The sequence below is a fragment of the Delphinus delphis genome, chromosome 1 (genome assembly GCF_949987515.2).
Source record: "Delphinus delphis chromosome 1, mDelDel1.2, whole genome shotgun sequence".
Classification (NCBI taxonomy): Eukaryota; Metazoa; Chordata; class Mammalia; order Artiodactyla; family Delphinidae; genus Delphinus; species Delphinus delphis.
This window is the reverse complement of record NC_082683.1, coordinates 129,863,690-129,891,080: the sequence shown is the minus strand read 5'-3', so window position 1 is coordinate 129,891,080 and position 27,391 is coordinate 129,863,690. Positions and strand designations below refer to the sequence as shown.

General features: G+C 35.2%; 1 protein-coding gene across 3 annotated transcripts in view; it reads right to left on the bottom strand.

Moving 5' to 3' along the window:
* RABGAP1L (RAB GTPase activating protein 1 like) overlaps positions 1-27,391 on the bottom strand; it is a 682,701-nt gene that overhangs the window by 463,685 nt on the left and 191,625 nt on the right. The gene's annotated exons all lie outside the window — the stretch shown is intronic.

Genomic DNA, 27,391 nt, shown 5'->3' with positions numbered 1-27,391 from the left:
ATGGGTTCAATACAGTTACCTCCCTTTAATTTTTGTACAATAAAAAAAATAGAAGGAAAAGTTAAACCTTAAAACTTTTCCTGGCAAAGTCTGTTAAAATTATATGAAAACAGAACAGCACAAGTACATTTTAAATAATGGGTTCACATTATAGGAGAGAAATGTTGATTCAAATTCATTTTTAATTGAAAGAGATTTTTCCCTTATAAAAGAAAATTGCTATTTTTTTAAGATATCTTATTGTTATGGCAACTGAAGTGCTAAAAATAATAAAGAAATATCAAAGTTGTTATAGCAACTGGAATTTTAAAAAGCCATGAAGTGTAAAATAATCAAACCTTTACTTGGCTTGAAATGCAACATCTATGACTCAGTTTTCGAAAGAAAATTTGAAGTACTCATGCTCTTGTCTTTATAAGTTGTCTCTGCAGTCCAAATTAAAAAACAATAAATGCATGTTGAATTAAACTCAACTATTCAGAGTTGGCACAAAATCTGGATTTTCTGATACTCTAAATTGCTTCTTACCTCCAGTCTTCACTACTCTGACCTAGAAAACACTAAAAGTGGGAAAAAAATTTATTCACTGCCAAAGTTCTTTGCCCAGATGCATACAATTAGAGTTCAATTATTTAAAACTTTATTGAAGTCCTACTGCATGCTAGGTATTGTGCAAGGTTCTGGGACTTTTTTTTCACAGAGTTCACAGTCTAGTAGAGAAGAACTAAAACAGGTCACTGGGGCTTCCCTGGTGGCGCAGTGGTTGAGAGTCCGCCTGCCGATGCAGGGGACGCGGGTTCGTGCCCGGGTCCGAGAGGATCCCACGTGCCACGGAGCAGCTGGGCCCGTGAGCCGTGGCCGCTGGGCCTGCGCGTCTGGAGCCTGTGCTCGCAGCGGGGGAGGCCACAGCAGTGAGAGGCCCGCGTACCGCAGACAAACAAACAAACAAAAAAAACAGGTCACCATCACTGAAATGTAAAGTGCAATGAAGGAATATAATGAGATTATCAAGGGAAAATTCATAAAGGTCCTTCCTATAAGCAGTGGTAAGATCTTTGAAGGATTTAAACCATGAGGTAGCATAAATTTATTGTTTTCTCAGAGATGCCCATATTAAGAAATTAAAACTTCAGATACACGTGCTTTACATTAGAAAATCAAGATAAGTCTTAACTTTCACAGTTTCATTTGCTCCTTTCTAATAACTAGCGACCAAGATTCAGGTAACAAATGTAGTAACATATGGTGCTAACATAACACATCTCTCCAGCATTTATGGACTGAAGAGAACTGGCCGGGAATAGACTCCATGATACCCCTGTTTTATTTGTATCCATCTGCTTTTCAGCATTTGCCCGCTAAAACCATCGGCTTATTTTTAAACTAGCAGTGATTTATCTTGTGAGCTAGTGATGACGACTTGAGAAGTTCAGACTGGACTCAGTGGGAAAGAGAGCCATTATTTGCCTTAGACCTAGAAAGGGAGAGTTGGTGTACCTGTTGGTTAGTAAAGCCTCCTGTTACATATAATATATATAGTCTGATAACTCTATAGAAAGAGAATGATTACAAAAGCACAAACTCTTCCCTTACCTACCTTACCCAGTAAAGAAAATGACTACTGATGACCACTACTGTTTTGATCCTGAGGCCAATAAAATTCTATTGCTTTTAATTAAAAATAAATGTTATGATCATTTACATGAATGATCTGTAATATCTTGTTTTACTCTTAATCCATGCTTATTAGCATTTTTCAATTTTTATTTCCACAACAATCTAAAAGTATTACTAGAAGTAGATTCTGATAATCTGACTGCTATCTCATAATTAAGTATTGTTATGCTAACAATGAGATAAATCAACCTCTGGTCTTTTTCTTTTTTCATATATATATATATATATGTTTATCATATATTTTTTCTTTTATCATATATTTCCTGTGCTATGCTATTTGAATAATATCAAAACCTTGAAGTCTTTTTTCTTTTTTTTTTAAAAACAACATACATTATTATTTTTTTCAGCTACGTTGGGTCTTCATTGCTGCGTGCAAGGTTTCTCTAGCTGCAGAGAGCAGGGTCTACTCTCGTCATGGTGCACGTGCTTCTCATTGTGGTGGCTTCTCTTGTTGCAGAGCATGGGCTCTAGGCGTGCAGGCTTCAGTAGTTGTGGCACTCAGGCTCAGTAGTTGTGGCTTGCGGGCCCTAGAGTACAGACTCAGTAGTTATGGCGCACTGGGCTTAGTTGCTCTGCGGCTTGTGGGATCTTTCCGGACCAGGGATCAAACCTGTGTCCCCTGCATTGGCAGGCGGATTCTTAACCACTGCGCCACCAGGGAAGTCCCAAAACCTTGGAGTCTTAATACTCCGTTTTTCAGCAGTCTTGAAAGGGAGAAGACATGTATTTGTCATAGAAAAGTTTTGGAAAATTTTAGGAAACCACTTATCCAACATCCCTAGTATGTCTTTATACTTGTAAATTTAATAGTCCTGTTTAAATGTTTTACATATGCAAGTATTACCAAATTTTTGTACCAAAAGATGGCTGCAGAACTGTGAAGGATTCTAGTTACAGTAATAGGTTAGAATGACATTTTCTTTAATAACTCCTTTTATAAATGTACCACCCAAGCTGAATGTCATTATGGGACTATTTATAATTTAGACCTTTCTGTCAAGATGATTTTATGCCCTGACATGACACTGAGTAGGCTGGAAACAGCTGTATGCCCCAAAGGGAAATGAAATTATTGGTGTTATTCAAGAGCAAAGGTATTAAATACGAAAAATTTCTTAAAGAACTTCATGAGAATGATGGTGGCCAATAGACTGTAACATACAGTAAAATTATGCCTTTTGAGCAATAACAATTACAATAATAAGTGTTCTTCCCTCTAAGTAGATGAAAGTTAATTATAAATATAACTCTAATCCTTTGAGCTTCCTAATAAACTAGATGTATGGCACTACTACAATTAAGGTTTTTGCACACAAAATGGGTGTTAGAAAAGTTTTGGAAATTTTCAGACAAACCATTTACCCAATATCCATGGAATGTCTTTACATTTATCAATTTTAACATTGCATAAAATGAGTTTAACCAAAATGAACAGCATCAAGAGAAAAATGTCAATTACTAGGTAACTTGAGGATTAATTGTATTTATGGAAAACATTGGTCTAAACCCCACCATTAATATAAGACAATAGACAGGACAATCAGACTAAGGTGTTTGTTTCTGTTTTGTTTTATTTACTTTTTTAATCTATTAAAATTTAAAATATTAAGTTATATCTAATTTGCTCCTTATATTTGGGGGGCTTTACACAAGAATTCAAGTTTGTGGAGAATTCTGAATACAATAGTTAAAACTGCTATTCATGTCTTAGCCAAACACTACTGGAAGTGAGAGAAGAAAGCTCTGGTTCACTTATTCATTGCATGATATGGAGAAAGTCCCTTGACTTCTCCGAGTCCCAAATGCCTCACCTCATTTATAAAATGAGATGCTTAACATATGAAGCATGCACTAGATCCTTTTTTAGAGTTCTTGAGAGCCCTGAAATTTTTGCATCCAAAACAGTGCCTATTAAGAACATAATAAATGTGAGTTCAAACACAAAGACTGTAGACATGAAAGTTACAGAAAACTACTAATAAAGAATAACATACTACAGTATCTGTTGGTTTTACAGGTCTAATCCTATTTACAGCAAATGCCATAACAAATTCCAGTGAAAAAACTCAGCATGACAAAAAGATTCCCAATGCTGTGGCTGATGACCTAAACATCTCAAATAATATTATGCATGTAACAGTGTTCCTTACCAACTGAAACAGAAAAAAAGAAAAAGGGGAAAAAAAGCTAGAATGTCCGCTATTATTTGCTTACACTGACCAACAAGGATGATCTAATCATTCTGTTCTAAATGTTAAATCATAATCCTATTGTTGGCTTATTTTAATTCCACAAAAGCTTGCATTCCATTGTATATTACAATTTTATAACAATAGTAATGCCAATAAAGTGTAAATCATGGGCATAAATGGAGCATAAAGGTATCCCATAACTGATGCTATATACAGGTCAATAAAATGCAATAAAGGCTGGAATGTATTCCTCTTTTTATTTCATATTATCAATAAGACACTTCAGAAAGAATGTGATTTCAAGGAGATTACTGTATTGAATGTGGTTTAAATTACTCAGCACCTTTTCCCAGCAATTTTGATTTAAAATACAGTTATTATTTGTTTATTTAAAATATGGCTGCATACACGTGACTAAGATGTCTTACATTAAAGTCTGAAAAATATATGATAAAACATTTCTAAAAGTCAATAAAATATGTATTTTACCACTATCAAAAAGCATTTAATAACTAAAGAAATACAGAAATGACATGTACTTGAGGAAATAAATGAAGGTTAAATCTGCAGTTTACTAATTTAAAATGCCAAGTTGAGAACGGAAAAGTAGCAGAAGTTAAACTAGGAGCCAGTATCTCTACCTACCCTAAGGGCATGAAGTCTGAGAGTAAGACACATAAAGGTTATTACATTCACACCATAAGCACATCTTGTTCTAGGCCAATACTATTGAACACAGCAATTTTATAATCTTTCTTTGGTAGTGGGTCAGAAAGAAAAAAGATATATCCTAGGGCTTCCCTGGTGGCGCAGTGGTTGAGAGTCCGCCTGCTGATGCAGGGGACACGGGTTCGTGCCCCGGTCCGGGAAGATCCCACATGCTGCGGAGCGGCTGGGCCCATGAGCCATGGCCGCTGAGCCTGTGAGTCCGGAGCCTGTGCTCCGCAACGGGAGAGGCCACAACAGTTAGAGGCCTGCGTACTGCAAAAAAAAAAACAAAACAACAACAAAAAAGATATATCCTATATTGTAGGTAGGCCATAAAAACGTAGACACACATTTTTCTTCATTCATCATTCAGTAAACTTCTTGAAAGAGTACTATATACCATGCTTTCTTTTTGAAATCCTTTGGTTTTGGTCAAATAATCTTTTCTTATAAACTGAAGTGACTTTTCCTTTAGGAACAAGGATTCTTACTTCTCAGATCATTTGCCTTTGGCCTACATGTCCCAAAATAATTTTTTTCCTGTTTCTGAAAAGAGAGAAAGTCGAGTTCTAAACAGATGTCATATATAAGTCAAAAGTAAAATGAACACTTAGTCTGCCTTCTGTACTTAAATTACCTACAGAAGTTGTTCCAAAATTAGATTTGAGGGCTTGGCAGAATATAGAATATAGCTTTCACAGAAATGTACTTTATACTAAGAAGGGAAAGAGGGAGGAAAGAAAGGAAGGAGGGAGGAGGGAAAAGAGGAAAGAAAGGCACAAACAAAAAAGAAATGTTCAAAAGACTTCCAAAAAAGGAATTTTAGAAAAATTATTAAACATAAATATTTATAATGCATTTTCATCCCAAAGCATATTACTTAGCATTTAAATAGCCCCTCTGGCCCAGAAGTCTTTTAAATTATTTTATTAATTGACTCAAAATTCAAAGTACAGGTATAAAGCATTTTGGAAATACTATGCGGTTCATTTTGAGATAAAGAAAAAGCAGTTTTACTCAGAGAACATTTTCCAGAAGAGAATGAAGAAAAGTCCAAAAGACATCAGGAGACAGTGCTAAAATATTTATCTGTATTCATTACCTGTCAATTCAATAAAGTGTTAAGTGCTTCCCACAATGTCAGGTGCAGTCTAAAGATACTATGGAAAAATGTTGGTGAGATAAGGGTATATTCTATACTGGCATAGTTACCTATAAGCAAAAGAAGATAGTGTGGTATAGAAGAATGGACCCAGAACTTAGTGTTGGAGATCCAGGCTATAGCTTCAGATGTTATAATTATCACTATGTACTACATATTCCATACAAATAAGTTCTTGTATCTTTGATTTCTCATCTGAAAATAGGGTAATACACCGATTGTTTTGTGTAACCATCTTATCTTAGATGGTTACTTGGAATATTAATTGACAAAATATTTATAAAACATTTTGAGAAAAATACAAAGTATGTTAAAAATGTCATTATTTTTACTAATAATACTTAAAGGAAAATATTTTAAAGCAGATTTAAGTTAAAGAAGAATGGACCTGACCAACATAAGACTATTTCATATAACTTCCACTGGGCCTCTATTTCCACATCAATAAAGGGGGTAGAATTATTACTGGCCTAACTCAGTATTATATGAGGCTTTCATAAGGATAAAACTAGAAACTAGATATAAAAAGTCTTATAAACTATGAAGGGCTATTTCTATGAATTTAACGTTTAGGTTCCAACAAAATTCGTATCTTGAAATTTGAATTTTAAAATATTAGGAAATGGGATCTTTCAGAAGTGATTATAAATGCAGTCCAAGAAAGCATGCCCCTTCCACCATGAGAGGACAAAGCAAGAAGGTACTGTCTATGAACCAGGAAGTGGGCCTTCATCAGACACTGAATCTGCCAAAGCCATGATCTTGGAATTCCTAGCCTCCAAAACTGTGAGAAGTAAATTTCTGTTGTTTGTAAGCCACCTACTTTATGCTATTTTGTTATAATAGCCCAAATGGACTAAGACAGCTATGAAATAAATACTATGAATTTAAGTTTCTATTCCTAAAACTTTTTTTGGAAGTTGTTCAAATGTTAAAAAAAAAATTACTTAAATCTTGATGATCCTTACTAATCAGGCACAGGAAGCCTAGACACAAGGCGATTCTTACCCAATAGGCAGAGAAGAGATTCTCCTTTGTTACATTTACAAGTCTCCAAACTGAAAGATACCACAGAAAGCTCTTTTTTCCTTATGAAAAGTAATCTAAAGCATGTGCTCTTAAACCAGACATCTCTACTGTTTATTATAACTTTGCGTGAGTTATATAAAACCTTTGTGCTTCAATAGCAACCTCATAGGGTAAGATTAAATGAGTTAATGCATTCAATAGTAAATACTCAAAATTATTAACTATCATTATTATATATCATTAATATTTATGTTTAAATATAATTTAATACTATAATTATAAAAATTATAAAATTTCTACCTTCTTAGCACCATATGCTAATAAGCCTCAGAAGAATCACTCTTGCTTCCCTTCAAAAGTACTAAAGCTTGATACATACAGGAGCTATACTTCTGGTATGACAGGGTAAGCCTTAACAGCCCAAGTATAAGCTCTAGACTAAATACAAAAAAACAACTCCCTGAGGACTCTAGAGAGAGAAAAAGAGCAGTCATACTTTGGAGAGGTAGTCAAAACTTGGAGAAAGGAAATAGCTGAGATAAGTTCACATTTTTGCAGCTTTGGCCTGAGGGGAGGTCACATTGACAGTGTGACGTAGCGTGGCTGAAGTTCCAAAAGAAAGCCCACTACTGTATCTTTTTTTTTTTTTTTTTTTTTTTTGCGGTACGCGGGCCTCTCACCGTTGTGGCCTCTCCCGTTGCGGAGCACAGGCTCCAGACGCGCAGCCTCAGCGGCCATGGCTCACGGCCCCAGCCGCTCCGCGGCATGTGGAATCTTCCCGGACCAGAGCACAAACTCGTGTCCCTGCATCGGCAGACGGACTCTCAACCACTGCGCCCCCAGGGAAGCCCTACTGTATCTTTTTTGACTGAGGAACCAAGGACAATACCCAGGGTAATTACAACTGCCACACTGAGGAGGGAAATAATGGGGAAACAGAGCTAGAAAATGAGAACTCTAAATTCTGTGTATAATATCTGCCCAAGTCTCTGGTAACCCCCAAATCAAGCACACACATGACAGACTACAAACTGGTAGGCTCAAGATAAATGGACTGAACTGAGAAATTGGGCTGCTGACCACCACAGGCAAGACAAGAGTTTATAGTTTAAGTAAAACAAAATTAAACACCTGCTAAAACAAAAAATCAATACTCTCATAACATTCACACTTTCCAGAAGAGAATGCCAAAATTATCTGACAAACAAATACCAGGAAACTGTAACCCATTTGCAAAGGAAAAGGCAATCAAAAGAAGCCAACTTTAAGATGATCCAAAAGTTGAAATTATCAGACAAGGACTTTTAAGAAGCTATTGTACATGTATAAATAATGCAAAATAAGTAAATGGCTTCACTTCCTGAATGTTTTTATTCATAGAAACTGTTGCCTATATGAAATAGTTATTTTGTTTATATCACAAGGTGATACTGGGCCGCATTCATGCATGAGATTTTGTGAGTAAATTCTATTACCTCATAAAAAAATAAAAATAACATTTTAAAATGTATTCTGTGAATAAGCATGGGTTGTACATGGAGCTATCAGCAAAGTAGCCCCAGCATTAGTTAAAAATATTTTCAGAAAATTAAATTATTTTTAAAAAGTCAAAAACATTCCTATGTAACAATTATACCCTGATTAAATATGTTATTATGCTTTCTTCTCTTCACTCCAGTGTCATCATCACTCATTTTTAGTCTGTTTTATTAAACATACCTTTGCAAGGGAAAAAAAGAGGCTATTATAACTATGCTCAGTGATGGAAAGAAAATTATAGTTGCAATGACTAAAAAGAGAAGAAATTTCAATAGAGAAACTGAAATATAAAAAAGATCCAAATGAAAATTCTAGAATATAAACATGCAATGAAAATTTACTAGATGGACTAAGAATTGAGATAAAAGGTAAGTAAACTTGAAGAAAAATCAACACAAGTTATCCTATCTAAAGAAGAAAAAAAAACAACTGACAAAAATAAAGAACTCCAGGGATGTGAGGGCACAATACCAATACTCAGAATTCCAGTTGTAGAGGAAAGAATTGGGGTGTAAGAGATATTTAAAAAAATAATGCTCCCAATTTTTCCTAATCTGGTGAAAGACGTAAATTTATAGATTTACGGCTCCAAGCAGGATTAACAATGAAGAAAACCATGCCTAGGCATATCATAGTCAAATTGTTGAAAACTAAAGTGAAAGAGAAAATCTTGAAAGCAGCCAAAGACAGACAACGTATTACATACTGGAGCTATGAAGGATGATTATATGAATGATGCAGGACCAGCTATATAATTTGTGAGTGTCAGTGCAAAATGAATATACGGAGCCCATTGTTCAAAACTATTAAGAATTTCAAGACAGCAACTGCAGAAACTGTAACCAATCACAGATTCTTTCTAAGTATGGGACTCTACGCACCCGCACAGGTCACATGCCCATGAAATCGACTCTGAAATGATCACTTACTTTCATCAGGAATTATGGAAGCCAAAGGCAGTAAACAACATCCTTAAAATGCTGAAAGAAAAAACTGTCAACCCAATAGTCTACATCCAGGGAAAATACCCTTTAAGAATAAAGGCAAAATAAAGACATTTTCAGATAATAGAAAACTATGTTGTTACCAACAGACCTGCACCATAAGAAATGCTAAAGAAAGGCTCAAGGATAATGACAGCAGAGAGAAAAGATAGATCTTCAGGAATGAATGAAGAACACTGAAAATAGTAATAAATATCTGGATTTTGTTCTTTATCCTAAATGCATCAATGAAAGCTTTTTAAAAAGCATTTTCTGGCCATAATATGGAAAACAGGCTGTAGGGAAGGGGGCGGGTATGAAAAAATGCAATTGGGAAGACCATTGCGAAAGTTACTGTTGTCATCTTGGAAAAAGATGTACCTAGGGCTCTAGCAATAGCAAAGATGGAGAAAGCCCATGTTTGAATCCTAACTATGCTCTTTCCAAATATACTGGGCTACACTTCGACAGGAAAAAAAGTACAAAGTATTTTCTCAGTTTGAGATACTGGCAAAAGATAAAGCTTAGCTTAAGCTTCATTCTGTTCTGGAAGGGTCCCAGAAATATGTTCACATTATTATGTACTTTGGTAAAATTTGCAAAGAAAAAAAAGATTATTTTCCTTAAAAAGCTTCCCCTGCCCCCCGCAAAAATTATATATGCTTCAGGCCCAAAATCTGAATCCACATTGGCTACTCAGACAAAACTAAGTAGCATAAAAGGGAGAGATGAAAGGTATATTAGAAATGAAAATTAAAAGCTAGTTTATAAATCCTCTTGGGTATTTAGCATAATACCAAACATGTCTTGAATGACGAGTATCATTTAAAAAGCACTCCCACAAATTAAATTACTAACATTCAACCTAATGGTCTCTAAATCAATAATCTAGATTAATACGTAGTATGTTCAAGATTCATACAATTATATCTATGTCAGTGATCAAATATGTCATGAAGAATATCTAAACTCATTTTCTTCCTGGGAGTGATTTCTAAAAGGTAATATAAATAAAGAGGCTTTGGGGGTTAATGCATTTTATATGCGTCACTTCAATTCCACAGCAAAGGCAGTGGCCGAGTTTCCCCAGAGGGCTGTTTGTCACAGTATTTTTCTGGCTACATATGCACCCATTTCCAAAAAGAAAAAAAAGCCCTCCAATAACCTTAAACTCTGTGTTAAGCTACTATCTCCAAGACAGAACATTTCAAATTAATGTGGTTGGCTCTTTCAAAGGACTCTTCTCCAGTATAACCCAATAGAAGGAATGGGAAACAGGACTTATCTTCCTGGGAAGTAAAATGTATTAAGGTTTTAAATGTGATGGGTCGAGTAGTACAGGAATGCAGATTAATGGAAGTAAAATTTAATTCTTGTTCTTTAGGCTCAAGTGGAAAACCTAAAAGGCTCCACACATTTTGAGAATTAAAGAAGAAGCCTGAATCAAAAATGAAAGTAGGGGCTTCCCTGGTGGCACAGTGGTTGAGATTCTGCCTGCTAGTGCAGGGGACACGGGTTCGAGCCCTGGTCTGGGAAGATACCACATGCTGCGGAGCAACTAGCCCCGTGAGCTACAACTACTGAGCCTGCGCGTCTGGAGCCTGTGCTCCGCAACAAGAGAGGCCACTATTAGTGAGAGGCCCGCACACTGCGATGAAGAGTGGCCCCCTCTCGCCGCAACTAGAGAAAGCCGTCACACAGAAACGAAGACCCAACACAGCCATAAATAAATAAATAAAAGTAGACAGCCAAAACCCAGGAGAGAAAAATTGTTCAGAAGAATCTACTTCTCTGATTCTCTGACTTCCATTCCTTCTTTTGCATCAAGTAAAAGCCAAATATCACATGATTTGTTTGTTACATAAAGCATAAATTAACGAAAAAACCTTAAACCTTATAAGGCAACTATATTTAATCCATTTTATATTTATTTACATAGTATTCTTTTGATAAGGAACTACTGTATAACTATTTTACTTTTTAAACTATATTGTCTCATCTGTCCATCTGTAAACTCTCTATTAATGAAGGCTATCCATGATTATAAAAAAAATTTATTTTACAGTGAATAGTAAACTATGTTATGACTTTTTAGCATTTTTATCTTTCTTAACTAAAATAAGCCAGGAGTAATTACACCCATTCACTGAGCTAATAATCATTCAAAAAATACTTCAGAAACATTTTAGAGTTTAAGGTCTAGGACCCAGACCTTTGCTACTCAAAGTGTGGTTCATGAACTAGTAGTAGCATTGGCATCACCTGATGGGTTGTTAGAAATGAGAATTGCAATCCCCACCCCAGACCTATTGAATCAGAATCTGCGTTTTAACAAGATCCACAGTATTCTGAATGCCCATTAAATGTAGAGGTCTGTCCTAGATAATGTTTCTGGCAAGAAAAAAAAAAAGGCGACAGTGAACTTAGAACTGAATGCAAACAAACCAAAAACAGATTCTCAAGAACTGACTCAGTGTTTAATGATTAAATCAAAACTTGCAGAGGGATATGGAATTAGCATCTTAGACTGTATTCTAAGTTTATACTCTACATAGGATCAAAGTGACGTAATGCTGGCATTTAGTATTACTGACATATTTTCATGGGACTAAACACTCTTTAAAGACTCTTTGGAGTGCCCCTGAAGCATTATACGATTCTTAAATAACCTTTAAAATTACCGCGATAAGACACGGGTTTCTCTTGTTTTTCAAGGATGCTTCACTGCTGCAGGCATTGTTAAAGAACATCTCTATCTCCAGAATAAAAAGACATAGTCATGATTTAACTGTAACCATTCTCTCAAAGTATTAATATGTCACCAGAGGACCCTATATTCAAGAATTGTCAGTGACTTAAGACACCAACGAATTTGGTACAAACTGGACAGAATTTAATACCAAGAGAATCTTTCTTATATGGTAATAAAATCATTCTATGCAGAGCTCCACAAACAATATAAGTGGAAATAATATCTACTACCTTGCTAAATCTGAATATGACCTGTTACCTAAGAAAATTAAGTGACTTGAGTGCCTAATTTGGAACAGTTCAGCATCATTTTGGGGTAAGGCACAGTTTTCATCCACTGCCATGTGTACACCTTGGAGGGGAGGTATCAACATTGGTGAGCAACCCAGATAACAAACAAAACAAGTTCTACACATGTGCTGTCATGCCTCAGCATTCAAAAGGCCAGCTCTAGAAAGCCAGCAAGTTGCTTCTTAGTGTTTAGTCTCAGGAGGTAGTATTTATTAATGAAAAGTTTAATAAGCCTGCAGTTTTATCACAATATAAAGAAGAAATATTCTCTATGACCGTATGCTCCAAGCAATGTTCAATGAAAAACATTAAAAAGAGAGTTAGAAACCACAGATAAATTAAGTCCAGTTTTTATTTCTACTTCTGACACACATTTGACCTTGGGCTGAATATTTAAACCTTTAGACTTCTGCATTAACTTGCAATACTATTACTTGAAATCAATCTATTCCATAGATAAGTCACAAAGATTAATAAATGTTGCTAAATCATTTCTTAAAATTAATGTATTTAATAAACATATGAGAATACTTCAAATAAGGTGAACATTTGAGTAACTGAGTTATTCAAATTAACACAAATCCATACACCTAAAGTTCAAAGAAAACACGAAACAAAAATAAGACCAGATATAAAACCTGAATAAAAGCTATGGCTCCTGGCTTTAATACTGTTCTTGTTCAAGACACTGTCTTGCTCCCATCAGACCCATCACATATAATATAGGTTAGTGGAATTTGGGGGTTAATAACTTTTCTTCCTTTGTTTAAACAAACTACAAGTCCAATAGAAATTCATCTACCTTTAAAAAGCAATTGCTCCTTCTCTCATAAGAGACTATGTTTGCCCTGGCTAAGCATGCCATGAGGTTTGTAAATATTAGATTGTGTTGTACCAGCAATCATTTTGTACAAGATTGACCACCTTGAACTACAACTGATTTGAAATAATGGCACAGAATAAATTGATCCCCAAAAGGCCACAATTCAAATCAGCTTCATATGTTCTGACTCTACCATGTGCCAATGGTTGGGAATGGGAGGGTGGTAAGGATACACAGAAGGGTAAGTTACAATTCCCGCCCTTGCTGAGGGTAGCTTTCCAGCTGTTACCTCCCTAATTTTTCCAACTACCTGCCCATTTTAGAAATTAATAAACCTCTGTGTATTAGGACGAATATCAAAAGATTGGAAGAAAAATTAACAAAAGCAACACCAGGAAAAATTATAAAGTTTTTATTAGTAGTTCATAATCAATTACCATTTGGTAAATTAAGAAATATCTGATATGCTGGATATAACAATCATCACACAAACATAAATAGGCCTGGGAAACAAGACATATAATACATACATAAAGCACACAACCTTGTGAAGTAACTTCTCTTATACAGTAATTCTCTAAGATGACTTCAGGTAAGCCAAATAGACTGTTAAGCTAACAGAAATGCCATTGTGATTTAAACAGGTAAATTCACTAATCGTTGTTAGATATTTATGTTTATTTTGATCTTGTATGTCATATATATGTTTGTTTGTATTTATATGTATCTACATACAAACCCAAATGTTACCTACTAATATTCTTTGTATATAGCACGGCTTGTTCCAGGCTTTAAAAAACATGATAAGATTACAAGTTAAAAAGCCTTGCAGATCAACCAAAATATTCTAACTCCAGTATTATTGCTATTATGTAAATTTACATCTGAAAACAAGTCCATTAAATATCAAAGTTTATTACTACAAAATAATCTAGAAATTAGAAATCCCTAAATTACCCCTTTCACCTGGGACATAAGCAGTTAAAGAATGTTGCTAGAAGCGAGAGAGCAAGTAGCTAAGTCTACAGTTTCTTTCTGTAAAATAGCCTGAGAAGGCAGCTGATGAGCAGTTTCCTTTTTAATTAGAGTCATTTCCTGATTAATTAGTCTCAGAACACTTAATGCAAGACTACACTGTGCCACTGGGACGAACAACAATTCTCCTCGTGGTACAACCAGGTATCACCTTTTCTCTAGGATCAAGCTCAATCTAATTTCTGTTCCAAGGGGAAAGGATCTTTTCTCAGAAACAGTGAGCTGGAAAACTATAGCTCAACGTGGAGAGGTATGTCATCAGCCCCAACAGGAAAAAAGAACATGTAGATTATCTAGGGGAATTCCTTTACATCCTTAATTTAAGATTCTGGTATAGTTTTTTTTTTTTTTTCTGGTATAGTTTTATTTATTTAGAAAATCTTGATTTTAAATAGTATGTAATAAAGATCAATTTCCCTTTTGACTGCATGATCAACCCTATAGGACTGAATGAGCCAAATTTTGTAAACATACCCAAATTATCTTTGCATATACCTGAGCTTTGCAAAGATGTAAAGATCTGAGGTCCCTAGAAAGTAAAGTAAGAGAGCCTCAGAGACTTTGATTAAATAATCTGTATGAAAAGACAGAACCTTACTTAGAGTACCTAAGCACCAACTAGACAGATGGGTAGAAAAATTAAGATAAGCATTCAATTAAAAATTACCATTATACTTTTTCAAACAAGAACTGAAGGTTTAAAGAGTTTAATGGAATTGCTCCTTTTCACATCGTCTTTGCAGGTATCAAGGTAAAAGCTTCATGATGCCGTCTTCAAAAAATTAGTCATCTATTAAAAGATTAAGTAGCTTTTATAAACATGTCAGAGATCATCCTCTTAAAGGGTAGAAGTGATTGAATTATTCTGACAGTAATAACAAGTAAAGCTCTCTCTTGTAGAAGAAAGTGTGCATACCCATAATATTCCAATCCAGATATTAAAAAGTTTTGAGCAACTTTTACCTAGTCTATTCATCCTTCATTAGGAATAAAAATGTTTGTATATAAAAAAATTAAAGTCTATTGTGTGCTTAATAGAAGTACAACTGATAAAATAAATTGTGACACTGGAAAAAGTAAAGATTTAATACAGAGAAAAAAAGGAATCAAATGAGAATCATAATAAGGTGTTATGGTATAACTATTCTTTTAAAATTACAACATGTTTAATTAATTACAATACTTAGCTTGAAACACTCTATGGAATGAATATATTAATTCCAAAATTAATGGAATTTTTTGGAACCAAAAGCCAGTTTATAAAATAAAGCTTTAAAGTCTGAAAAAATTTTGCAGCATCAATAGTATCCCCAACATGGTATTTTTACCTAGTATCTTTTGAAGAAGCTCAAGAAATTTCACAAAGAAACTGAATTTTTCTAAGGCCTACAATAACCTTAAATTTATTCATTGATCTTTTGGTTTTTTCCATTTGTTTATTCTTTTTCTATTTGATGGAAAAAGGAAGTAGGAACTAGGATGAGTTTGCAATAGGAGACATTCTCCATGTCATATTTTGGGGTCTTTGTGTGTGTATATTAACAATTACATATTAACACCATAAGCTCGAAAGAAGTAATTATTTATCTTATAACAAAAAAGAATAAATTAAAAAGACAACTTTTCAAGGACTAGTCTTGTGTCTGGTCTCTAAGAGCTACTCATTAAATATGATGAAAAAAGTGAGACTTCAATTAATCATCTCTGGTCTATAACTTGAAATGGTCTATTAAAAAAATGCATAAATTCTAATCAAATTCTTCACCACAATGCCATAGTCATTAACCCTAGCTTTTCTATTCCAATCATGGAGCACTGAACTATAGAATTTAATTCATACAGTCATTCAACAAATATTTATTAAGGACTAATGCCAGGCTCTGGGGATACAAAGTACAACAAAATGACAGTTTCTCTACTCTATGATGACACAGTCTACTGTCTTGTTAGTTTAAAAATCAACAAAAAGCCATGTGAGTAAAAAGCAGCCTAATCTGAGAAATTCACAGGGAACATGAAACCCAGCAAATATAAAACAACAAATAATAAAAAATCACTTTTCAGAGCTACATTATGACAATTAAGAAATGGAGGCAGGTAAAACAAACAATGAAAGATATGATGGCGAGACAAAGAAATATAAACTATAAAGAGACACAAAAAGAGAGAGGGAAGATACTGAGAAATGCATGAAGTAATCAAGCAAGAAGCTGCAAATAGAACTGTCACCAAAATACAAGCAGAAACATGTGATATGTTGGGGAGGGAGTTTTGGTGCCTGCCTCATAGGTATCTGCTGTCTCTTCCTTTTTTAACCTTGGCACTAATTAATGGTAAACATATCTAAACATAAATTTGAATGGAAAAGTAAATCAAAGTCAAAGCAAAACCCTGGAGAAAACTCATCACACTATGTTACCCAATAAAATATAAATATGCTCTAGAAACATGTGCAGATAAGTCCATAAAGTTACCATGAAACTGGGATCCAGGAATCACATTATAATCTCAGGCTCTTGAAAATTGTGAGATTTAAGAAAAATATCCATGTTTTCCTCTTATCCTTAATTCTATAGCTATAAATATAGCTTTTATGCCACTGATCCATGCTCAGCAATAGCCCAGTCTTCCCTCAAAACAGTGTACTCCTACTCTAATTCATTACAAAATCATCTTTTCCTTAATTAACCTCAAAACTATGTATTATATTTAAAGAATAACAAAAACAACACTTACCACTAGAAGCAGAACATTATCACTTAAATACATGAAAACAATTAAGAATATATTTTTAAATTTTTAGAGAAACATATCAATGCTGGTGGGAAAACTCTGAGTTCTCAGATTCACATATATAATCATAGTTTTTACACATGTAGGTGTCAATATTGATATGATAGAAAATGAAAGACCTCAGGTAATGAGAACAAAGAAAATTTAATAAAAATTATGCGGTGAAAAAAATAATAAGCAAAGGTATAATTATGTAGTAAGAAACCATAGCCCTTATTATACAAGAAAAGAGGAAATAAAAGGTACATTTTCTTAAAGAATCTCAATAATTCTTAGTTTCCTTTAATAAAGACTTTCTACTATGTACATGCTCAAGTCATTTACATTACAACACAGTATTCTTTAGTATCCTTGCCCCCTTTATTTTTTTGGTTAATAAATTTCAAAGAACTATGAATTTTCTGGAGAAATTTTTAAATTTTATGGCTACATCAGTAACATACCAGTACAAGAGTCTGTGATTTTTATAATACCAATGGTACAGACTCAGCAGGAGTAACCCCATTCTATCAAAAAGCTCATTTCCTACAACTAGACAAGGTGATGACAGAGAACAGAGCAGCTATGTAATTAAGCAATGCCCTGCCTCTCAACAAAACTAGTGTTGAGTGTTATTTGACTAACATACAGCATTGAATTTTTAAAAAATAAACCACGTAAAGAAAAAGCAAATATCTACCTGGCTAAATGATGTACAAAGTTTAATTTAGTTGTGGAAACTTAAATTAAAAAAATACATAACTGATACCATAATTTGACTTTTCAATTAAATATTCACTAAATGTTATTTGATCATAAGAAAAATACCAATTTAAACATTTCCTCTTGAGACTGTCCAGTATTTATAATTATAGTATGTTCTACTAAAATAGGGTAAAAATTTTTCTTTAGCTACATGTTTTATTAAAAGCCATCTGCTACAATAATGCACTGGAGAACAGAGAGAAGACAGGCTTTACTCTGAGCGGTACCAATAATCTGACAAGAATAAACACAGTGAAGCTTCATCTGTCTATACAATGCTCAAGAAAGCAGAGAACTTGCAGAATCTTAAAAACAGGCCACTCTTATCATTGTTTTTTATTTATATTCCAAAAAAGATTTTTGGCAGCAACTACCAAAGTAATACTTGCAACTTTGCCCTTTTTACTCTCTGATAGAGGTTTAAACACATGCTCTCTGTACTTTATCAAACTAGACTTTGTCTTTGCAAGTTTATACTGTTTTGTATTTAGCCAATGGATGGTACTTTTCAGTTCATTGATTTTAAAAATTAATATGCATTACCATCCTAGCACAGTACCTGGCACACAATAGGTACTCAAACATTTATTAAATAGATACTGTAAAATTACTTGTTAAAATTCTATTATGTCGACCCTAGGTAATCAACTAAATATATCATTTTAATATATTTCCTGAGGTTTTTCACTTCACATGTTTATTATAACAAGAATAAACTTGTATTATGTTCTTCCCATTTTACCAGGGGACAAGCACTGACCCATAAATAGTGGATGTGGTTGGCCAACTGAGGTGGAAGTGAGGGAAGGAAGGAGCACATTGAATTCACTTCCTAAGGCTTCCAGGATAATCCAAGCTAAGTCACGAAATGGCAGCTGAATCATTACATAAGCCACTCCTATACTGTACTCCCTCTCCTATCTTGCTCAGACATATTTAATTCCCACCTCAAACATTAACTTCCCCATGAAGTCTTCCCTGACTTACCCAAGCAGAGCTGTCACTGCCTCTTTTGTATTCCACACACTTGATTAAGATACCTGTTATAACCTGTATCATCATATATTTGATCTATCTGTGTACTGGCCTGGGTTTCCCTAGGCCATGCTCCTCAAGGTTGAGAGCCCGTTTTGTCTACATAGGCCTAGAAACTACACAGAGCCTGGCCCATAAAAGATGCTCAATAAAGAGTTACTAAATGAGTGAATTAATAAGTGAATGAGATTGATATCTGCCTTGCAGTCTTGATTAGATCATACAGGCATCAGGAGTGATTTTTTAGAGAATATCATTTGACTTTATGATATACTTGAGTATGCATAATCACTGAAATAATAATTCACATAATCATTACAAAGTCAAGCCTAAAGATGCAAACATTCCAAGATATTCACTAGTCAGAAAAAAAAAATTAGAAAAAGACAAATCTGACTTTTCGTACTTCTAAAAAGATCACTTCTCAGTTCTATCAGCTATTGTTCACATCATATGCTCTCATGAAAATTATGTGACTAGAAGTTGTCAAACACATATTAAAGTAGAAATATACACTGATACCAATATCCATTATTACTAATATCATGCACTCATATCTTGAATACTTACTATGTACCAAGCACTTTATCATTTTATTTAATTCCCACAACAATCACAGTAGGTACTATTATTATCCCTGCTTTACAAATGGTGAAACTGAGGCTTAGAAAGTTGGGATAACTTCTCAAGATCACAAGTTAATACATGGGAGGTATAAGACTCAAATCCAGGTCATTCTAACACTAGAACTTAAATCCTTTAAAAAGAAAATGTATGTGTGTGTGCACATATATACATATACTTCTTGAAAAGAAGATTCATTTGGAAAAAAACAAATTCAAGTGAGAGAAGGAAATGAGTTATGATGGTATTTCTGAAAGCTTATCAATTAAAAGCTTGTTTTGATTTTAACAAAGTATAAAGTATGAATGCTATCAATTAGGTCACTTCTACAAAAAAGCATAGAATTATAGTCTAATATTTCCCATGCTATATAAGCAGTATCAGCAGACTTGATAAACTATACCACACATGCCATGTTAATTAAAATTACACATACAGTTCTGTAAAGCTACATAAAATTCAGGTTTCCCTAAAACACACACAATCTTCCCTATGTCAAGTGGCTCATACTGCGTGAAAATGTGATCATTACTCAGTGGCTCCTAAAGCCAGCAATTAAGATTTAATCCTAAGTTTAGAAGCTTTAAATTCTGTTTGTTTCTATAAGGGGCAGCAAGGTCACAATCCTTCCATCGTCCTTTCAGATCACCTCAATATTATGAAGAATGCTAATTTAATAGAAATAACAAGAAATCTCAATGATAAGCAATAAAGAACTTACACTTTCAGAAATACGCGGTACAAGTCTGCCACTGATTCATCAACGTGTTGGTGCCCTCAGCCTCTGGCAGAAATCATGTAGCAGCAGACAGTGGTTGAAGCTGCCAAGTCCACTTTAGGACAGATGGTGTGAAGACCCACTTTAAAAGGGACGGCTTGAAGGTAGGTGATTTCAACTTTTCTATTACTAATTCTAGAAAGTACTGTTTAGAACGTTTCCATCATTTAGAAGGTTTACATGTTTCTTGATATAAACAGAATAATTCCTCAAGTAAATTATAAATTTCATTTCCATACAATGAATAGCAAAAGTAGAGAAAAGGGATAGTACTGATTTTATTTCAACTTTTATTACCCTTAAGGATTAAATGATGGGGAAAATACAGAGAAAGTTTTCCCTTCCAAAGGATCTTTAAAAGACAAAATGTAAGAATGCACTCTTTCATTTCTATTTTAGAGTTTTCTACTTTGTGGATTCAAATACTGACTCTGCTATTTAGTAACTGTGCGTCTCAAACTCTCTGAACCTCCTATCTCACCGATGGTAAAAATGGGAGTTATATCACTGAAGCTGTCAGGTTTACATGGAAAGGGCATATGAAAGCAATAGACATAATGCCCATCACACACTCCACTACTTCTCTCAGCAAGTGTTTTCTAGCATCTGCTAGAGGGCAGTCCTAGTTGAGTGGTAAGATCACAGTGGTGAGCAAAATCCACACACAATCCTTGCTGACTTAGAGTTTATGGTGCAGAGTGTCCCCGTGGGTCATATTGAACTTCCCACAGCCTCTGACTATGGCAGGACCTTTCACAACTCTGTGTCTTTGGGAATGGCATTGCCTCAGACTAAACATACCCTCCTGTTCTTTGCTCCTAGGCAGAGTTGGCTGCTCCAGTCTCTGTGCTCCCTTATCCTTGTTCATATCTCTGTCACAGCACTTAACCATGTCATCACCATTTCTCTGCTTTCTGGACTGCCTCCTACACTGGACTGTACGTTCCTACAAGGGAGGATATCAGTGTTACTTTTAACACAGAAGACACCTTAATGTTTAATAAATGAAAGAATGAATTAGTGGCACAAGTACATAACAGAGTGTTACACATATCTTGTTTTTCTTCTTTCTCTTTATTTCTCAGATGGGTGTCCTGAAACTTGCACAGACATCAAGAACCCATAGTAAGCTCCACATTTCCTAAAGTTCTTTTCTGTGCCACTCATTTAACATTGAAGCATATACTGCTTTATAATTTTCCCCATCCCCTATCACTAATGAGTGCTTACCATATATTAGGCATGCTCTGAGTGCTTTACATGAATTATCTTATTCAATCCTCACAACAATTCTGTACGATATGTATTATTAAGCCCATTTTACAAATGAGGGAATTGAGACTAAGGATAATTAAGGGACTTGCCCAAGGTCACAAGCTACTAACCAGCAGAGCTTGAAATCTGAACCCACAGTCTCCCTCCAGAGTGAGCACCAACATTTCCTCCCAAAGTGGAGCTGCAGCCTTCACCAAGGCAAGTTGTGCCTAAAAGCTCCTTGATGCTGCCAGTGGGATCAAATAATTTCTCCATTATTTAGATGGATCAGCTCTTTTGGCTGGTCCTGCTTGGTCCTCAGCTCCAGATTAAGATTACCAGTTAGCCTGCAGCTCCTGTCCTGCTTCATCTTAAATCCAGTCTAGAGTGTTTCATCCTTTTTAAACCTTTGGTCCCTAGAGTCTTTCCCTATCGGTCAAAAAGATTTGCAAAGTTTTATTTTCCATAGATTACACTACAAAAACAACAAGGCCAGACAGAGTGACTGTTCCACACTGTAACCCCAGCCCTCTTCCCTGTTCAATATTACTCTCTAGTCTTGACCTACTAAGATCCAGGGTGGCTCAATCTACATGCCCCATTGGCCATTGCAAAACTCTCTATGCCAGTAATTCTGAGTGGCTCCTACCTACTCCCTGGCAAAAACAACATAGGCTAGCACACCAGGACCTGCTGCTCAAATTAACCCATTGCTGTGCTCTCCCCAACTAGATGATAAAATTCCTGGGAAAAGACACTGTGCTTCACACTTTACCAGCTTTATCCACAACACAATGTAAGGCTTACAATTTAGGGGAAGAAAATAGAAAAGAATAAATGACTATATGAATAAGTCAACAAATGACCTTGGGTCCCTCGTGAGAGGGACAAAAACAAATTTTACTGCTCATCCAGTACATGCCAGGCCCTATACCAGACACAGGGTATCCACAAAGAGTAAAACAGTTGTGGTCCTTGCTCCCCTGGAGTTTAGGGTCTACTGGTGAAGTAGACCTTAAACAACTAAAAGCACACTGTGACAGCTCCCTCCCCTGAGGCAATGGTCGATATGCTAATATAATGGAGTCACAAAATCAAATATATTTGAGGGCTGGTCAGGTATTACAACGTATGAAGAACAGAGAGTAAGTAATAAAGAGTAGTATGTCTATGGCAAAACAGAAAGTACAAGCTTGAGCCAGAAATGTATATTATTCTTTAATGTATTGTATTGATGATTACACAAAGCATATGACAGGCTGGATCCAGCCTGCTATATGCCATCTAACCTGAAAAGGATGCTTCAGAATGTGATTTGTTTTTTCAAATTGTGGATTACTGCACTATACCATAGGATTTAAAGATAAACAGACTACTTTCTCATGGAAGCCAAATCTTAGTAGGTTTTCTATAAATACTTCATATTCCTTCTTCCCTATACAATCTGATGTCTTTGGGAGGTCTTTAGCAAGTTTATATGCTCAAGCTGAACCATTTTATTAACTGACCTTGAAATCTTGCCATTCCCTTAATAAGAGAGGAAAAATTAACTGGACCAAAAGAAAATATTACCAGCTCTGGACCAGAAAGTGCCAAATATGCAGGCACTTCTTACTGAAAATCCTCTGGGTGTTTATGTTCTTTCTCCTGAGCAGCTCCTAAGCTCATATGCATTCACCACCAAAGTGCATTCTTAATGCTCTTGGCTACAAGCACTTGCTGTCTTATTTCTACCCGTAAGCATAGAGGAAGAACAAAATTATTTTTTAAATACTGACATCATTCATCTTATTTTTATTACGTTTGGCTACGAAGCAAGGAAGACAATGAAATTGAATATACCACTGTACTTTCTCTCACAGAAATGTTATGACTTGAGAGCCTGAATAAAGGCACAAGATCAGAGCCACACATTTCTACACTGTTTGTAAGAAAATCTTTTTGATAAACTGCACTGTTAATGATAGAAATAACATTAAAAATTTTATGTGGTCATTGACTTATAAAGCAGAGTTGGAAATATTTATTATAGTATCTTAAATTGTACATTATTAGTCAATCTCAAATGGCGATTAGTAAACATTTGCTGTCCTAAAATAAATAAACTACTAGGCTTACACGCTTTTCATAATAAATTATTGCACAACAGATCTCAACTTCTGTCTCTACTAACAAGGCAGCTGCGGCAGAGAAAGGTAACTGTCTACCTAGTGTCTATTCTCTTTCTTCCTTATTAATAAACTCGTATTTCAGTGGATGAAGAGGAGCAGCAATGTACCACCTTAAAAAAATATTTCCCAGCTTTCTATGGAGATAGCCATGTAACAGAATCCTGATCAAGGAGATTATGTGGAAGCTGCTGTTTGGGGCTTAAGGAAAAAATCTTTAAAAGAGTGACAGACCTGGTTCTGGCAAAAAGAGATACACCAAAAAGAAGTCTAGGCTCTTGGAAGGTTCAGGCTCATGGAAGGTCCAGGCTCATGGGACGTAACTTCTAAAAGCTTGGAATTTCCCAAATGACAGGGACATCTTTGTTATTCATGGTGGGCCCCTCCAACCACATCTGACAGTTTATGCTTACATTTTGGGTGACTCATGGAAGGGCCCTAGAAAATTTATGCTAATAAGAGGACTAAGCATGGGAGCTGGCCAACGCAGAAAGACCAGCCATGTAATTAAAGGATAGGGGTGTTGAGCCAGGTGATATCGATCCAGTCTCAGGGGAGGGAACAAGAGAAGGCTAAAGACTGAGTTCAACCAAGTGGGCGATGATCCAATCAATCATATATACATATGATGAAACCCCAGTAAAAACTCTGGACACCAAAGCTTGTTGAAATGCCTGGGATGGTGATAGGTACTACTACAGACTGATGCTGGGAAGGTAATATATCCCTGAGGACAATGCAAGCTTCCTGTTTGGAACCCTCTCAGTCCCAGATTCTGCCCAATGTATTTCTTCCTTTGGCTGGTTCTGATTTATATCTGATTTGCATCCTTTTGCTATTAAAAAAAAAGAACTGTAATTGTAAGTATAACACTTTGCTACATGCCTGAGGAAGTCTATGGGGACCCCCAAATTTGTAGCCAACTGGTAGGAAGTGCGAATGGTTCTGGGGACCCCCAAACTTGCAGCTGGTGTCAGAATCTTGGGCAGACTTGGCAGTCTGGAAGACTGTTCCCTTAGCCTCAAGTCTGGCTGCCTTTGTCTTTTCTCTTCTCTTTTCTGGACACAACACTTGATGTAGAGCAGCCATCTTGTGACAACAAGGTGGCAACCATATGCCAGGTATATCAGACAGGGTTCAGTCAGGGACATAGAACCCACTCTAAGTATTTCAAAAAGGATTTAATGCAAGGACTTAGGCGCTTACACACTGGAAGACCAAGAGACTGGGAACATCACTGCTAGCTTTCAGGTTTGCCACCACAACTACAGTCCAAAGAATCAGGAGGTTGCTATTGCTACTCAGGATAGGAAACTGCAGGAAAAAGGAACTACAGAATGAAGGCATGTGATTCAGAATGGAATGCCCAAAGCAGATGCAAAATCTCACAACTGGCAAGGCCCAGGCATCTGCCCACCACTGCCAGAGGAAAATAATGTGGCTTTTTTTCCTCCCTCCAGTCTTCACAGGCAGAAAGTAAATCACAGCCAGAACCCCACAGTGAAAGCAGTCCAGGAATATTTTATTCAATGAAAACATTTATGTCATTCTGTCTCTTGATCTTAAACTTTTTCCTAAAAATTGTATATTCAAAACTACCATGTTGCTTGGTATATATGGCAAAGCTTTTATCACATATACGAACATATGTATTGTCAGGAGTTTATAAATAACATTTTGGGAGACTATTTTCATTTTTCTTCCAAATTCTGAAATCTTAAAAGGTATGAATTAACAAAGCCTCTTAGTGGAGGAAGGAATATGACAGTTGCTGCTATGCCATGAGCAGCCACTAAAGGTATACAGCTTAATTATGTGCAAAAGTGATTTGACGCCAAGAGTTCATGGTCTCTGGACATTTTTGCTCAGATATCCTCATCAATAAAAATGTCTAAGCATAAACTTCCAATATATGTATATTTATTATTTATTTTTATTATTCACAAGTGCTACTGTACTAATATAAATACTATAGAAATGTAGAGAAAAATTAAAAAATGAAAAACATTTGCTTAAATAAAATACTACAAAAATACTATTCAATATTGAACATGGGCCATTTAAAATTTTTTTATTTTGTGTAATTTTTCTATTGAGATAAACTTCACATGACATAAAATTCACCATTTTAAAGCGTGCAGTTCAGTGGTTTTTAGTATATTCACAATGTTGTGCAACCATCACCTCTAATTCCAGAATATTTCCATCACCCCAAAAAGTAACCCCACACCTGTTAGCAGTCACTCCCAATTCCTCCCTTCCCCATCCCCTGGCAAACATTAGTCTACTTTCTGTCTCTCTATATTTGTCTATTCCAAACATCTCATATAAATAGAATCATACAATATGGCTCCTCATCTTCTGATATGTTTGTTTAGCAGTTTATGAAATGACAATTTGAAAACTTTCCAAAATCAGTTTTTTGGTTCATGGTTTTAATTGTGATCATATCTGGAAAATAATAACAAAAAGCAATAGATCCAAGCAGAGGCACATCATCTCTTTCAGTCCTACCCATCAACCATTTTGTTGAAATCTGGCTAGGAGAGTACTCATTTTCTCAAAGTATTCTTACAAATAAACCAGAAGGTGTTGTATTTTCATATTTTTAACAATCAGTCTCAAATTCTCTTCAACCATTTTCACAAGTTTTAAACATACCTGAAATTTCTGATTCCAGATTTTAAAGTAAGAAAATGGTAAGAGGTTTGTAATAACACAGGCATGTAGTTTTCAGTCACAAAATCACATAGTAATGTTTAAATTGCTAAATGTTTCAAACATCCTTCTCTATAACATGAATTTATTTCCCAAAGTAGTTGCTTTGTCATCCATTATCATAACATTAAATTTTGCTTGAAGGACAGATTAGTGTGTTTATTTTTTTTAAACATCTTGATATGTAACATCCTGGGACAGCAGACTTTATGAACCACCCATCTATCCTATGAAGATTTAAAACTAGATAACCTGTAAATCCACTTAATCTAACACAAGCAAACTGCAAGAAAACTGAGTATTCTAAAAGCGAATATATGAGCGTGAGCACCACTGTTATTCCATTCCAAGGTGTGCAAATCCCTTCTTCCCCCAGGTCACTCCTGAACTACACATGACAAGTGGCCATCAGACCCAAGGACCTAGCACGGCACAACAAATATTAGTATAGCTGAATAACACTTTGCATTTGTAACTTAAAAAATGCAAATGGAACTTTAGACATCTCTGCCCCCAACATCAATGGATCATCTTGCACATTCCACTATAGAAAATACTAATCATAAAAAATGGTATAAAGGTTTTTTTTAAAAAAAAACGAATGAATTTAGCAGTGACTGAATATACTAGGCACTCAGAAAATATTTGTGAAAGGGAAGGCGGCAAAGAGGTAAGGAAGGGAAGAAGGAATCAGAGGGGCTAAAGAATTTTAAAAGTTGATATAGCCTGAGGAATAAAGTCTTACTTATCAAAAAAATTATTTATGAATAGAGATTTTCTATAAAACAAACAAAATGTTACCATTATGTTAAAATCCATGATTTATTAGAGTAATTAAGAAATTAGGAGATAAGACCTAAGAAGAGAGCCTAGGATCGAGGATTACCTTTACCTGTGCTCTAAAATCAATTTTTTGGGCATAAGCAAAGGAATTTACATTGGAACCAGAGGCTCCTGACAGGATAAGGATATGGGCAAGTATCCACATCATTTAAGTGTAAGGTTACATAAGCATAGGAGGCCTTATAATTTCATTTTACGTTAATTTGACTTTAAAATTATACTAGAGTACAGTTATACTGTG